Raw genomic sequence first — 14861 nt, 5'->3', positions numbered from 1 at the left:
GAAATAATCGCGACAAATTGTTAGATTTTACGACTTCCTTTCGATCTTTAAATGTTTATTAACCAAACCTAATCGTATATAGATTAACATAATTCAGTAGGCAATAACGCAAGCCGTAGGTGTGGAACGCCTCTCAGTTCCTGCGCAATATTGCTGGTCTCAGGAGTGCAAAGAGCTAGTATCTGAAATATAGAGTTTCAACAGGTTATCATTTCCGTTCAGTGTTTCTTATAATGGTCTTTCGTCATAGGAAAGTACCAATAAACGTATGATAGGTCACTCGTTATGGCGTCGAGGTCACCATTTGACCCACTAGTTGTAGGTTAGCCGATCGCTGGTATTGGTTCGAATTTATTATAGGACGAACTGCATGAATTCGACGGATAACCGGTTTTCTGAGTCATTGTCGAATTCAGAACGGAATACATACATAATGTTTATGATAATGAGAGTATCGTAGTTTCGATCTACAGAAGGTCGACTTTGGAACTCTGAACCCTTGTACTGTGTGCAGTATCGGTTGGGGAAACAGCTGCGTGGGTGGATCGATAATTTACATGTTTATTTAGATCCGAGTTTGAAACTGTCTCTTCTAGATTGTAATTTTTAATTCTTTTTTTATTTCTCCTTCTTATTACAGTATAAAGAAAATACTGGAAGTAGGATGTAGGTTTTAGTCAGACTTTATTCCACATTTTTACCAGTTTCTACAAACACTTGTTATTTAGTCGAATTTTATTTACATACGTGTGATAGAAAAAGTTTTTCAACGAATAGAATTTTATAGGATACTTCTTTTATAAATGAAATTAAGCAAAATTTTTACAGAAGTTCTCTGCTAGTAAAATTGCTTAGAGAAAAGATTCTTAATATTTCTGAAAAGAAAGGAAGGACATTATTCGAAGACTTCGCGAAGCAAATTTCGTAAGACGCAATATGGGTGTTCCATTTCCCCACGACCTAAATGGCACGAAAAGGGTTAAGTCAACAGAGGTCCCAGACAAAGCAAAGTAGCTCAAGCTCTCGGTACACTAAGATTCTGTAACCTCAATGGGGCATTGCTTCGATTAACCCTGAAAGAACGCTTCCACTTGGCACAGAGTGTCTCGAAAAGACGTTGTGTAACCCGGAGCACGATAATACCTTTTAAGGAAAATATTTAAAATATAGGGCAAGACTTCCCATAACGTTTTAGCAAATAGATTTTACATCAAAGATAATAATCCTTTAATTGTTGGGGCAACCAAGGGGTACACAAAAATATTCGAGATAAAACTCGGACAAATATTGTGAAATAGCGATTAAATTGAGGATTCGTTAAAATTGATATTCCCCGCTTTTTGACGCGTTTAATTATAAGTTCTGTATTTTTAATGATCGTTTCCAATGTGTAGCGTTCGCAAAAATCAGTCAATTATTTTTCAATGTGGAGCCACGAGTAAATTATGGTCCAGCGTTCGTCGCGTTTACGTAAACGACGCAGACTTTACTGCGCGACTCTCGACGGTATAAAACTCATTTCCCTTGTTTCTCGGTTTTTCAGGATGCAGAGACAAAGCCGGAGTAGTTCGGAGGTGGAGGTTGCGCTTATGCGCCCCGTAAGCACCGCTGGCTAATAGCACCACGGCCCATCCCTGACACCCTGCAGCCACACCAGGTACGAGAATACACCTCTTCTTTTATGTTTGCATTTTTGTGCCATTGGCCGTGCGTTTCGTGTGTCATTTTACGCTGTCAGCTTTACGGCAAACATCATTATACCGGGCGGGTCTCTTAACGCGGCGACCTCAAATAACTCGTAAAATATTTCCTCTGCAAAATGATATTTCGAAACAACTGTTTTATCGAAATATCAACCATCGTCAATTTTCTTAACGGAATAACTGCTTACAAAAGAATAGTTTTGAATTTGCATTGTAATTTTTAATTCTTCAAACGAATGAGTTTCTAAAATATGATTGTTTAGGTGATGCGATATTAAAAGAGGAACAATCTTCCAAAATATTGAGTTTTGCGTGCTTAAGTGGCTCACCCAGTATATTTATAATTCGCAGTCGGTGTCCAGGGACGATTGCTTTTTTCGCGCGCGTATTCTTCGCGTTGAAAGGCGATAGTATCGGCGGAAACGCGGCACTTCGTGAATAGCGTGGGGAAAAACGAGAGGAAGAGGGCGAAATCGCGACGAAACGTTTATTTTACGATCCTTGGCGATGTCGTTCGAAAGTTTCATTAAGCACGGACGTTGCTGATGAATCTAGCGACGAAGAAACGGATTTAGGTCGTAGAAGCGTGACCGTAGTCTGCGCGTGTCACGAATAATGATACGGAACAGTGTGAGTGTGTGATATAAACAGCTAGGCTTATGTCGTCGGAATAATAATTAAAAAATAGAATACTTAAATTTATACATTCTACTTTAATCTACTTGTTAAGCAATTACAGTCAAATGTCAGTGGTAGAAAGAGAAATTTCAGTATTTTTAAAAAGGGAAAATAATTAATTTTTCTCGTGGTTAGTAATGTTCAGGTTACACAAATTTATTTTAAATATAAAAATGAAGAATTGCTTTTATTCGCCTTAGTTTTAAAATGTCAAAGTACGGTCAAGAATGTCACAATCGAGAACGTTGAAACCTTTGTGTTCGAACGTTCGCTGGGAAGGTGCGCGACGAAAAACCTTTCACCGAAAGCGACAGAGTAAAAACATAAACCGCGAAAATTAGCGTGAGACTTAGCCGTATAACTTAATGCACTTGCACTTCGTAATATCCGCTTTACGCGTCCCGGTTTCGTTCGTAAAGAGACCAACGAGTCGAAATCTCCCGGATCCACGTAAAAGAGTGCCTCGAAAGCAGAAAATTTATGCATAGCCCGGAATCGGATCAAAGGGGAACTTCGTGACAGAAATCAGGGTAGAAACTTCGAATAAACTAAATTACCATCGACTGCGCAACGACTACTTGTGCTCGTCCACTTATACGGCTCTTGGGTTCGTTATCGAACGATGGAGACACGAGTGAAAACGAACATTACACGTAATGACCAATAAACGTTCTTCGTAAAACGTTTTTATATCAGGAGAGGGTTAATCTCATCCCCCGAAAGCGAAATACACCACGAAACGAAAAATAGGTCTGCGTTATGGATGACCTACTCTACTTGCACATAGAAAGTTTCATCGTTTTTTGAGTTTCCAAGTTACAAAACTTGCGAGTCGCATTTATGATGTATATCGAAACAATTTGAGAATGTTCAGTAAGTTACAATCTCTGAACCATTTCCATTTCATTGACAAACATTGTGGCTGCCAAAATGACATCAGCTGGCGATCTCTATTTATTCGTACATGACGCGGCACTACTCAAACAGTAATAAATACTAATATTACTAAATACAACAATACTGTTTGTTCCATGAATTCGTTTCACGTTCCACACTTAAACCTCACAGGACGGTTGCTCGTTTCGACAAACATTGATTGCAGGGCGCAAACTATTGAAACCATGTTACTTTCTTGTTGCGCATATTTACAGATATATGTTCCACATTAGCTATGTAGACAAAAATATCCAAAGTCACAGATTCTTCATTTTACAAGATGACTGAAATTATTAATAATTTCGTAGTGGTAGCATATCATATAAATATCGAGAAGACTTTTCCTCGAAATATTTGAAGGATTCCAATTATTTCTGTAAGTCTGTATTAAATTTATCGAGTGTGGCTATATGTTCCACATTAAAATATTCAAAGTCAAAAACAGATTCCTCATTTTACAAGATGTCTGAACTTGTTAATAATTTCGTATAACAAACCATGTAAAAATGGAGAAGACATTTCCTCGAAATATTTGAAGGATTCCAATTATTTCTGTAAGTCTGTATTAAATTTATCGAGTGTGGCTATATGTTCCACATTAAAATATTCAAAGTCAAAAACAGATTCCTCATTTTACAAGATGTCTGAACTTGTTAATAATTTCGTATAACAAACCATGTAAAAATGGAGAAGACATTTCCTCGAAATATTTGAAGGATTCCAATTATTTCTGTAAGTCTGTATTAAATTTATCGAGTGTGGCTATATGTTCCACATTAAAATATTCAAAGTCAAAAACAGATTCCTCATTTTACAAGATGTCTGAACTTGTTAATAATTTCGTATAACAAACCATGTAAAAATGGAGAAGACATTTCCTCGAAATATTTGAAGGATTCCAATTATTTCTGTAGGTTCGTACGAAATTTAGCGAGTGTGATTTCGAAGCGAGGGCGCAGCGACGCGAAGGTGGCGAACGGGGGGAGGATCGGGGCGGGAAAATTGTGGTAATTGAAACGTGCGTGTACGCGCGAGCCGTTGGAAGTGGAGCAAGGACTGAGCGAGATCTAGATCCTCGGAACGATTTGTGGCCCCCGGAGTACCGAAACGGGCCGTCGGTGTAATTCGAAGCGGAGCCGCGCGGAATATTGCGCCTGCGTTTCTCCCGCAGCCGATACCAAGGACGCGCGTCCCGTTCCGATTAAACTTCCACCTTCGTCCCGGACTAATTCATACGCCGCGTGCGATATTCATGAATCCCACGTTCCGAGTGCCTCGAATATTTCATGGCGACCTTCTCTCCGCGAGCCTGTCGCTCGAGTCACGTTTCCGTAATTACGCGCCATCCGGGGAGAGGTGGGGAAAAAGAAATCGAACACACGCGGAAACGCGTCGCCTCCGATGTTTTGCGCGTTCCGTCGATGCACGCTGAGCAATAACAAATCCGTCATTTTGCATTTTTTATGTCTCCGTTGGCTTTGAACGTCCTAAAGAATTTTAGCATATCTCTGTTTACACTTTGACTGTTATTCATCTCCTCACTGTGGAACTAAATTAATTCTCAAATTGAAAAGGAAATAAATTTGAACGGGACTCATGAATTTTATCGAGGGCACGAAAATAAATAGATTAATTTTAAATTGTGTAGTTTAAAGTTGTAACATTTTTCCAAGTTGCTTCAGATTCCTTTTAATAGTGTCCACAAGTCAGAATACAAAACCTCTAATTTCGTCAGCAATATTTCAAAATTATACTTATTTAACTAACTTTCCCTGAAACATAACACGACTGGTGAATCGTTGCAATAATGGAACGTCATTCGTTAATGGAAGGTTATTCCAACGTTTCGAAGCGTGCGTGCATCGTTCATCGCGGGCGAGGAGTTAATCTTCCCCGGCGAGGGACTTCCTTTTCCCATCTTGTTGTTCGCCATCGCCATGGTTGCTAACCCGAAGTCTAACGCGCGGACTTGTTCGCTAGAATGTTAATTCGCAAAGTGGAAAATCGTTTTCGAGCGGCGTCGTTCGTATTTCTTTCCGCGGTCGTCGAAGATAAACGCGAACGAAACACCCCTAACCGTGGGTGAAATATTCCCAGCGCGGGATAGGCTGTTTACGATAATTGTCGGCTCGTCGATTTACAGTAATTTTACACGCGCCTAATTAGCAATTCCGATCGGGGGCCGCCGTTCGGCTGCACGCCTTTTGTAACCGGTTTGCCCGATAATCTACCTGGATCTCCGCGTACCGTGTTCGCGTTAAGCTGCTCTCACACTCGATCGGGATTTCTCGTTCTTCTGGAATTGATTTTCAATCGAAACGAATTTGTTCGGCGGAATATTCAAATCTGCAAATTGATTAAAAATCGTTTTTTGATAGGAAAATTGTCGCTGTGATTGTTCCCAGGCTGTTGTTTCCATTGTCAACGAGATTATTTCGTGATTTATTGTCCATCTGGATTAATGATACTCGTAACGAGTCACTCTCATCGCTGTTTATATTTCTTTAATTCGAGAGGTCAATGTATTTCGTGAATGTTTGGAAGGCAGATGTTATTTCATAGGTCATGGATATTGCATATCGTGTAACGATGCTTTGGAAACGTTTGGAAGGGTTTGAACTACATTCGAGAAAGCATCAACCTAATTTCGACCGGCCAGAATTATTGAGGGCCAATCCCCGATATCTCTCAACCCTTCGCTCGACGTTCCCCTCGTCCGTTGTTTTAAAAAAAGAAAAAAAAGTATCGACTGTCGATGAAAATGTATTTGAGATGACCAACAAAGGTTGGACTTTGCCTCTGTCAGTCCAGGCACGTCCATTCTTGTAACAAAAGAATGTCGATTCGATGGCTGTCGCGACAGGAGATAAAATGAACTGTTTCAAACTAAAATACTTCAAAACATCTACAGTATAAAAGTGAGTGCGGTGTTGTAACAGAAATCCGTCTGTTTTTTATTTTTCATCGTGAGTTTACGCGATGGAAAGTCTCGATCAAAGCGTTTCCAATCGTTCTGACCATTTCATTTATATCCCATTCACTAAAAACGTCTTCAATATGCGTTCTTCGGATCCAGAAAACGCAAGAATCGTCATTTACTGTGCTGGTAGCCTAAGTTCCGTTCGCGGTACGCGAATCGTCGTTGTGCATGCAGGAGTAAGCGGAATAAAATGAAGCGGAATAGAATAAAGTCTTTATTCCCGTCTGGGAAGGGAACGGCGAAGACCGTAAACGCATAAAGGATTATTTGAAACGTAAATATGCGGTAACCGAGTGGAGCGAGCGAGGCGAGAGGAAAATGTAAACTACAAGTGAGAGGGGGGAGGGCCGAGTGGTCGGAGAAAATTGAATAATAGAGAAAGACTGGGATTACGCGAATGCCTCGTGTATAAGGCAACGACGAGAACCGGGAGAAAAGAGCAGCGGAGAGCGCGCGTTCAGAAAAGCGCGTTCTCCCGGCGAGCAGGGTTTAAAAAGGGTGCAACGTTTGAGAGTAAACGCAGCCAGTGACGTATAAACGCGACGTCGAGCTCGAAATCCACGCTTTCGGTAGCGAATTCTAAATTATTAACTATCTGAAACTGACAAGTTCCGTGTACGCCTAAAGGCGCCTCTGGAGCTTAAAAATCTTTTAGATTGTTTCTCCAGAAAATAGTGATCTTTGCAGAGTATTCACTTAATGTTCGTTCAATTGCAGTTAGGAGCATCAAATAGACTCATCGTCAAAATTAGGGCCTCCGATTCTCTCGCTTAACCCCGTGACGTACGATTTAATACCGAATAATTTTTCGAATCTGCACTATTTACTTTTCTTTAAATTTGTTCGTAAGAGGAATGAGTATAAAGAACAGATTTGCTTTGCAAATGCCTAAAATTCGCTAATGTAAAAGTAGCCTTGTGGTAAAACTTGGTATCGAGAACTTGTGACATTGAAGGGTTAACAGTTCAGTCGATCTTAGGAAACGTTCGTGCCTCGAAGCTGCACCTTCGATAAAGTTTTCACGCATCCAAATACGTTTCGTGCATCGAGGAATTTCGGTCGAGACCTCCGTCGTGCCTCGACAACGAGGGATAAAGTATCGTACGCGAATGGAAGGGGGTAGGAACGCTCGCGGTGCCATTTTTCTCGCGGTAGTCGACGCGGCGGGTCGTCAGCTCGAGGGAATAAATTTATTCCCGTTTCATCGCCCTTAAAGCGCGGCCGTCACGGAGACCGACCGAAAGTGCCTCCTATCGAGCGAATAACCGTTCGATCTTCCTCGCCACCCTCGCTCTACCTTTTTATTTTCGCTTCTATCGGAAATAACCTGTTCGACGTGCTCGGGGGGTCGCTGTGTTGATACGGATACGCGAATCGGCCGCGGGCCACTCGTGACCCGCCTCAAAGTACCCTCCAAAACGCTCCTCGTCGCGTTATTAATTTATTTATTTATTCAATAAACAGGGGAAGTCCCATTAGTGTACACAGTAGTAGAACGTGATAGTCGAAAGGAGGTTATAAAGATAATTTTAACACGAATTAGGTAAACATGGTTTTAAGAGGCAATCTTTTTAGACGAATATCTCACGCGTGTATTTAAATTTTTAATACGTAATAGTATCGATATTTAAAAGCAGAAGACTAGTTAAATGTTATGCTACGTTTGCACAAATTCGGGCAGGATCGATGAAAGGAAACCCATCCAATCGAGGGATCTTTGTCTAACGTTCCAGAGTCGGCGCGAGCGTCGATCGAACGCGATACGTTTGCTGTTTCCTCTCCGGACAATGCAAACAACCGTGTCTACAAGCATGTTAGCGAGAAAGAAAATGTTTGCTGCTTCAAAGTCGAATGGTACATAATACTTTTACGCGGAAGACGTCGCAAAGAGGAGTCGACGAAGCACGAAAGGGGGTAAAAGGAAGCTTTAAAAAAGCGCCACAATTCCCTTTGTATTTATAAAAGACAGACTATCTTCATTCCTTTGCTCCCTAACCATCGAATTTACATGCGATCGTACGCAAACACAAGACACGAAAATCAGTACGCCACAAGAGTTGGTTTAATTTTTTTAAACGTCATGTAAGATTTCTTCTCAGAGACGAGAGCACCAAAAATTACATTCTCGTTCCAGGAAACTGTCGCTCGACAAACTAATAAAAAAATCAAATTTCCTCGAGGAAATTCGACGGTTCTAACGTTCGTTCTTTCCCGTAGCGACGACAATAAAGGCCGCGCCCGATGACGCTTTTCATTAAGCTTGAACGTGGCCGTAATTGCGTTAGCGGTCCGTGTGCAGCATTCGTTGCGTCGAATCAACACACCAGGCCGCCAAGCCGTCGGCAAACTGCCGCGAAAGCGAAAGAACTTACCCCGTTGCTGTCTCGAAAAGCGCATAACAGTCTCGCGCGGGCGACGAGTAGTCGGTACAACCGGAGGGAATTAAGAGGACACCGGGTTTAAACGGCGTCTCCGTACGCGTCGACAGCATTCAAAAGGAGCCAGTCGCGACAACACGGGACCTTTACAACCACCCATCAAACGTCCAACGCCGGTCATCCGCCGGTTACACGTCCATCTTGCCTGGGGGAGGAGAAGCGAAAACGTGCTGATGCGAATCCCCGGGTCGCAGGGTCGAGGGATTCGAGAGTGTCCTTTTACGACACCGTTTCGCTGGATTCGCGCGATCTTTACTGGCTGGTGACCCTTCGACTAGCTACACACAAACAACCCCTAAGCTTTCACATCCCCTTGCAACAATTTTTCATACCCACGGTAACCTTCAAGGATGAATGTTTCTTTATTGGCGAGTTACGGGATTCTTGTTATGAAAGTGACCACTTTTGGTACTCGAAAATTGTGTAATACAGTAACTGAACGTTCAACCCTCTGCACTGAGAGACCTTTTTTCGATCACTAACTTTTTTGAGAAATAGATAGTAAATACTCCAAACAAACATATATTTTTTTTTTTAATTTTTCTGTTATGTATTTTGTCCTGTATAATCACTCTTTTAAAGTGATTATAAAATACATAATATACAACATGCATAATTGAAAAATTAAAAAAAAGAAAAATATATGTTTGCTTAAAAAAAGTGATTACACAGAACAAAACTTTAATTCTTAAAACTATGTTTCGTAAACTTTTCGGGAAACTTTGGCGGGAAATCGTTTGACGGAATTACAAAAGGCGAGACGTGCGAGAAAGGGGGCTCCAGTTTCCGGCAGAGGAGCACGGAGAACGAGCCTAGCATCAACCGTTTCATCTCCGCCCTTTCTCACCCTCTTGTCTCTCGCAGACTTTTGACTCGCGGGTGGCCTGTTTGACGTAAGTGTTACACGCCTTTCGAGATCGCGAACATTTGCTTCGTCTAATGCGTTGCTGGATGCTTCACATCCAAACAGCAACCACCGTGCAAGATTAGACTTTGAAACAGTTCATCGAACCCTTCCTGGAGTCAGACTTACTCAAAAACGTTCTCATTTAGTCTCTACGATCTGGTTAATGATTATGGAGGTCTTCTTTATAATCATTAATACCACAAATTAATATTTCCGTTTCGTAAGAATTGGTAGTATTGTTTGAATTATTTGTTTACATCGGTTAAGTGTAGAAAGAAATTAACGAACGAGCAGAGTATGAAAAATTGTTGAGTTCACGATGGTCGTGGTTGTGAAGCTAATAAAAAGACTGTAGGTTTTACGATTTAGCAAAGAATTACGTTGGTGTAACTGCTTGCTAAAAGTTACGCCCGTTTTTCACCGGACAGCGCATAATAAAAACGTCCTCGTAATTATAGCGACGGGGCATCGCGGTGCAAACGCGTTAGCGTTCGAGCAAAACTACTCCGGAAGATTTTGCGTGCTCTTTAAGCAAATTCGCGCAGGCAGGAGGAAAACTGCTGCATCCGGTTCGCCGAGAGGTTTACGTAACGCGAGGTACGAATGCACCGAATAAATTTCGCGCGTCGCGGTATCGTCCCGTACGCCGTTACGCTCCTCGACTACCATCAACCCGTTTAACTGTCAACTGTTTTCCTCCTCGAAGCTTTTGTAAAATACGCTTGCTCTTCGATGGGGTCTAATCAATTATTCAAACTTGGGGAACTCTTAAAGAATCACTACTCCTGACTAGCGATGGGTTTGAGACCATATGAAAACTGTTTCGTATTCGAGTTTTATTAGAAGAAATATCATTATCCCCTGTAAATATCCGTTTATCTAGAAACTCAGAAACGCTCGTACCTACCTCGCGGAGGGTCCCATTAAATTATTTACCGGCTCCATCGGGTGCATTTTAAATCGAGCGCGCTCGCGACGGTCGCTCGTAGCTTCGTGCGAGAATTCCCGACCGTAGCGGGACACCCTCGCCATCGTTTTCGTGCCACGAATTCGGAAGTCGGTGCTCGCCACCCGCGGGGATTCGTTGTCTCTCGGTGGATACAGTCAGAGAGGAGGACTCGTTCCGTCGTTTAAGCCCTAGCAGGGTACGAACACCCGGAATTCCGGCTTGAAAGCTCGCCAAGTTTCGGTTCCACCGGCCTTCTCTCGCCGTTCTCTCTTCTTCGTCGCTTCTCGCATCCGAGGAACAACGGTCTTCCGTTCTCTACGTACGTATGTACGTGGCGTGTGCGAAATTGCTCGGAAACTCTGGCAATAAGTCGCCGCTCCGGGGCGGAAGATTCTTTCTACGCTCGTGAACTTCCACGGGCGAGTGTCTTGCTTAAACGAGTTTCGATTCCTACGAGTCGAAAATCTCTTAGATGAGGAGTTGAAGACCCTGCGACGCCCTGAATTCACTACTTTTCTCGCTCTTTGAAACGGAAACCGGTGACAAATTGGCTCGAATAGTTTTTTACGGGTTCACTGAAATACTATTAGTTTCTATAAATTTTTATTTCGAATATAAAACCTTTGAAACGATGTTCTGATTATTTGGTACTCAAATTTTTATTCGATCGAGGTGTCGATTAATCGTCCCCGCTCGATACGTCGGTAAATAAAGTCGATCGATCATCTTCGTTATCGGGGACCCATCCGATTACTGTCGCGCGATGTGCAAACTCGGTTCGTCCGGAGATTTGTTATACTTTGTAAACGTAGCGTCTGTAGGATCCCCGATCGTCAGCGATCGACACTTTGAGAGCGGTTGGGCGTCGGGACGCGTCCCATTCTGGGAGAGATCCTTGATAACGCGTTTCACGAGACGCGTTGCAGACCGTATCAGGTGCCAACGTCAGGATTCGAGCTGGCTCCGGTGTCGAGAATACGGCTGGAAAGGGAAACGACGACTACGGTGTAGACGCGGGGGAAGAGCGAGGGGAGGCAAAGACTCCTCACTGCATGAATATTCAATCGCCTTCCAGTTTGATTTCGCAACAACGACCGTTCTACTCGTTGCAGGGGACTTTCTCGACGGCCAACATCGTTGATAACCATTTGCGAAAGAACGCTTTCTGGCTCGTAACGACGAGCTTCGTGTGCGTCGCGCAGTTTTACGGAACGATAGGAAACACGTCCTCCTCCGGAGAAAACCAGTTGATAATCGCTTGACCACGCCCACGGGAGCGTCGTATTATATTTAACGTCACGCTAATGCCGTTTTTCTCTTCGTTGCTTCCTGCCTATATCGCGTCGTTTCGCTGATTTTCGCGATTCCAGCCGCGAATTACGAGATTGTTACGCTCGGGATCATCGTTGTTAGATTAATCGTCGTAATACGCGACACCTCGTAAACTAGTAGACTCGGCATTGTGGTACTTTGGTATTTACAGCCTTGAATTTTCTTAAAAATAGTGACAAAATATTATTTCTAGAATCTATCTGCCACCCTCTAAGCTACGTATTCAAGAATATTTCGCGTTCGATTCATCGTTGACCTATATCCAGCTCTGTATCATGGCCTGTTATTGAAAATCAATTTCAATCTGTTCGAATCCAGCGAGTAATCGCGTGGAAACTATCGAAAGTTCCGGACCTATAAAACTTTTACACCTAATCAACCGGTTCTATTGATTCCACCGAGCGATCCAAGAGTTTGTTTTATCTTGTATAATTTCATGGGACTTGGGAATATTTATTCTCTCGTTTTCTACGACCGTCGGTTGAAAGGTGCTAATCGATGGGATATATCGCGGCAGTTTCTGCTCTTCCTGTTTCTCCTTTTTCTCGCTCCTATATGGGTGTCTTGCTTGGCATTTCAAGCAGCCGGAGAAAGTCATCGCAACTAAGTGAATCTCCATGTCAGCGTCGAACAGATACAGGGCCTCTTTCGAAGCACTTTCTATTTAATTTTGCTCGTTGGAGCTTCATCAAGGTTGTACGAGATACCATCTTGACAGTTTGGATATTTATTAACAATGGTATGATCGTTTAGAGTCACCCTATCACTTGTTGAACAATCTCTCAGCTGTGTTCCACCCTCAGACGCGAGAATTTTGGTAGGGTGGTGAAATTTTTGTTTATTTTTAACGCGATCTCAGGGGATAACGAATGACTTGCTAGATCGATCACTTACTAGAAAATAATTGTTCCCTTATCGTTCCCATTTAAGCAGGAGAATTTAATTTCTCATAATTTATTCCAGTGGGAGGTTGCTAGACCCTACGTAAGGTGTAAGCTTCTCAATATTAATATGGATAAAAGAACTGAGAATTAAGAATTCAATCTTAATATTAATAGAAAAAAAAATACAGTGGGGGACTACTAAACTTTACATAAGATGTACGGTTCTGCTTTGTTAAATGGAGCAATTTTTAAGGGCGTAGAATGTTGGTCACGTGTTTCAAAATTATTCACGGTGAAAGAACTCCTTAACATTGAGAAAAAAATACATTGGAGGACTGTTAGACCTTACATAAGGTGCAAGGTTCTGGTTTGTTAAGTGGAGTAATTTCCAAGAGCGTAGAATGCTAGTCACGTGTTTCAAAATTATTTACAGTGAGAGAACTCAATCTTAATATTGATAAAAAAAATACACGTAGCTTCGTGAAAAATTAAAACACGATTCTGAGAGCTCCAATTTTTGCTACCCTTGCGCCACGAATCATCGACATGGACCATCGTAATTCCGATGATCGTTGTTTGGGGGTCGTTGAACGTATCCTCTCCGCGATCGCGTCAAAAGAATTACCAAGAATAATAGTTGCACGGAGGAGCAGTTGCCAACCGTTGGAAATTCCTGTACATCTCCGCGAATTTTAATCTCCCTTTGTTCCCGTCTCGTTCTCGTTTCCGCTCGTTTGGTTGTCCCGGCGTGTCAAAGAGCACCTCCCCCGGCCCCCGCGCGGTTCTTTCGTTCGTTTCTGTGGCGCGGGGGCGGACGGGAACGGAGGGTGGCGAAAATTATTCATGAGTCGCGGAAAGCCCGGAGTTTCGCAAATTTTAATCCCATCGGAAACTCGGGCCAGGAAGTTTTTTGCGCATCTTGCCGCTGCCCCGGGGCAGAACGCCGTCAGCTGCAGCTGCGGCGTGTTTTTACCGGAAACTGCATGGTAATAAGGTACGTGCCAATCGCCCGCGGCGAGGACGCGATTTATAGGCGGGTTTTCCCTCTCTGTCGCGTTTGCAGAGCGCGCGTGCCCGATATTGACAATAACAGTCGCGATAACGGTGACGATAAACGGCCGTTAAACGACGCGGAGGACCGGTATCGTGCTAATGAAACAGTTTCGACAAAATAATGAAATAATGCAGTCGGCGCGAGCGCCAGTTTAACTTACTCTTTCCGTTCTGTGCGTCGAGACGTCCACAGCTGCGGTGAAAAATTCACCGATAGTTTTTCGTTACGTGCAAATTTTGTTTTTCAAATATTAATAAATTGGATTTCATCCAAGGGGTAGGTCAAACGTGTAGGTTCATTAATTTTGTCAGTATAAGAACTCCGAGATTCGGTGATTCAGCTATCGTATTGCTTGATTTTATTTTGAAGAGATTTCTGTTTTAAATATTAACCCTTTGACGTACGAAAATTTGTTCGTGCAGGGAATAGCCACGAAAAAGAACAGATTTATTTTACAAATACCTCGTGAAGCTCTCTACGAAGCTCCCATTTCATTGATTCTATCGATAAAAATAGGAATTTGCATGAAGATCCACAGTCCAGTGATAAATTCGACGAAGATGATCAAACTTGGCTCGATCGCTTTAATTTTGTTTAAATTGCGTCGATAGAACCACTGAGAAGATGGAAGGATTTTGTGAAATAGTTGACTGAGAACAAACAGGGTTCCGGGTTGCGTCTTAATTTATGGTTGCCATGATTCAGGCGCCCCGGGTGTCTGGAAATTGTCGAACGTCGAGTGACGCTTGGCACGCAGAACTCTTTCCTTCTAAATAGACTCTCGAGTGTTAACATACGCGAACCGAGAGTTTGCAACGCCGTCTTCTGACGGTTTACGACGCAATAATCGTCATAGTTCGTAGACAGAATCATCAAGCTATCAGATTCCAATCTTTTTCCAATTCTCTTTTTAATAATAACTACCCGCTTCGCCAACGTAACAGGGAAAGACATCAACGCACACATTCGAGCATCTGCACCTTTCTAATTTATTCCAGAA

General features: G+C 42.6%; 1 protein-coding gene across 7 annotated transcripts in view; it reads left to right on the top strand.

Annotated features, from left to right (window-relative positions):
• The window catches only part of LOC143352155 (uncharacterized), a 340958-nt gene that overhangs the window by 228145 nt on the left and 97952 nt on the right, over positions 1–14861 (top strand). For all 7 annotated transcript variants that reach the window (XR_013081869.1, XM_076784458.1, XM_076784462.1 and 4 more), the window contains one exon: positions 1544–1657. The gene's annotated coding sequence lies outside the window, so the exon portion shown is untranslated. The remainder of the gene's footprint in view (positions 1–1543; positions 1658–14861) is intronic.

Source organism: Colletes latitarsis, chromosome 3, assembly GCF_051014445.1.
Source record: "Colletes latitarsis isolate SP2378_abdomen chromosome 3, iyColLati1, whole genome shotgun sequence".
Taxonomy (NCBI): Eukaryota; Metazoa; Arthropoda; class Insecta; order Hymenoptera; family Colletidae; genus Colletes; species Colletes latitarsis.
The sequence above is the reverse complement of the archived record's forward strand: the minus strand, read 5'-3'. Positions and strand labels throughout refer to the sequence as shown.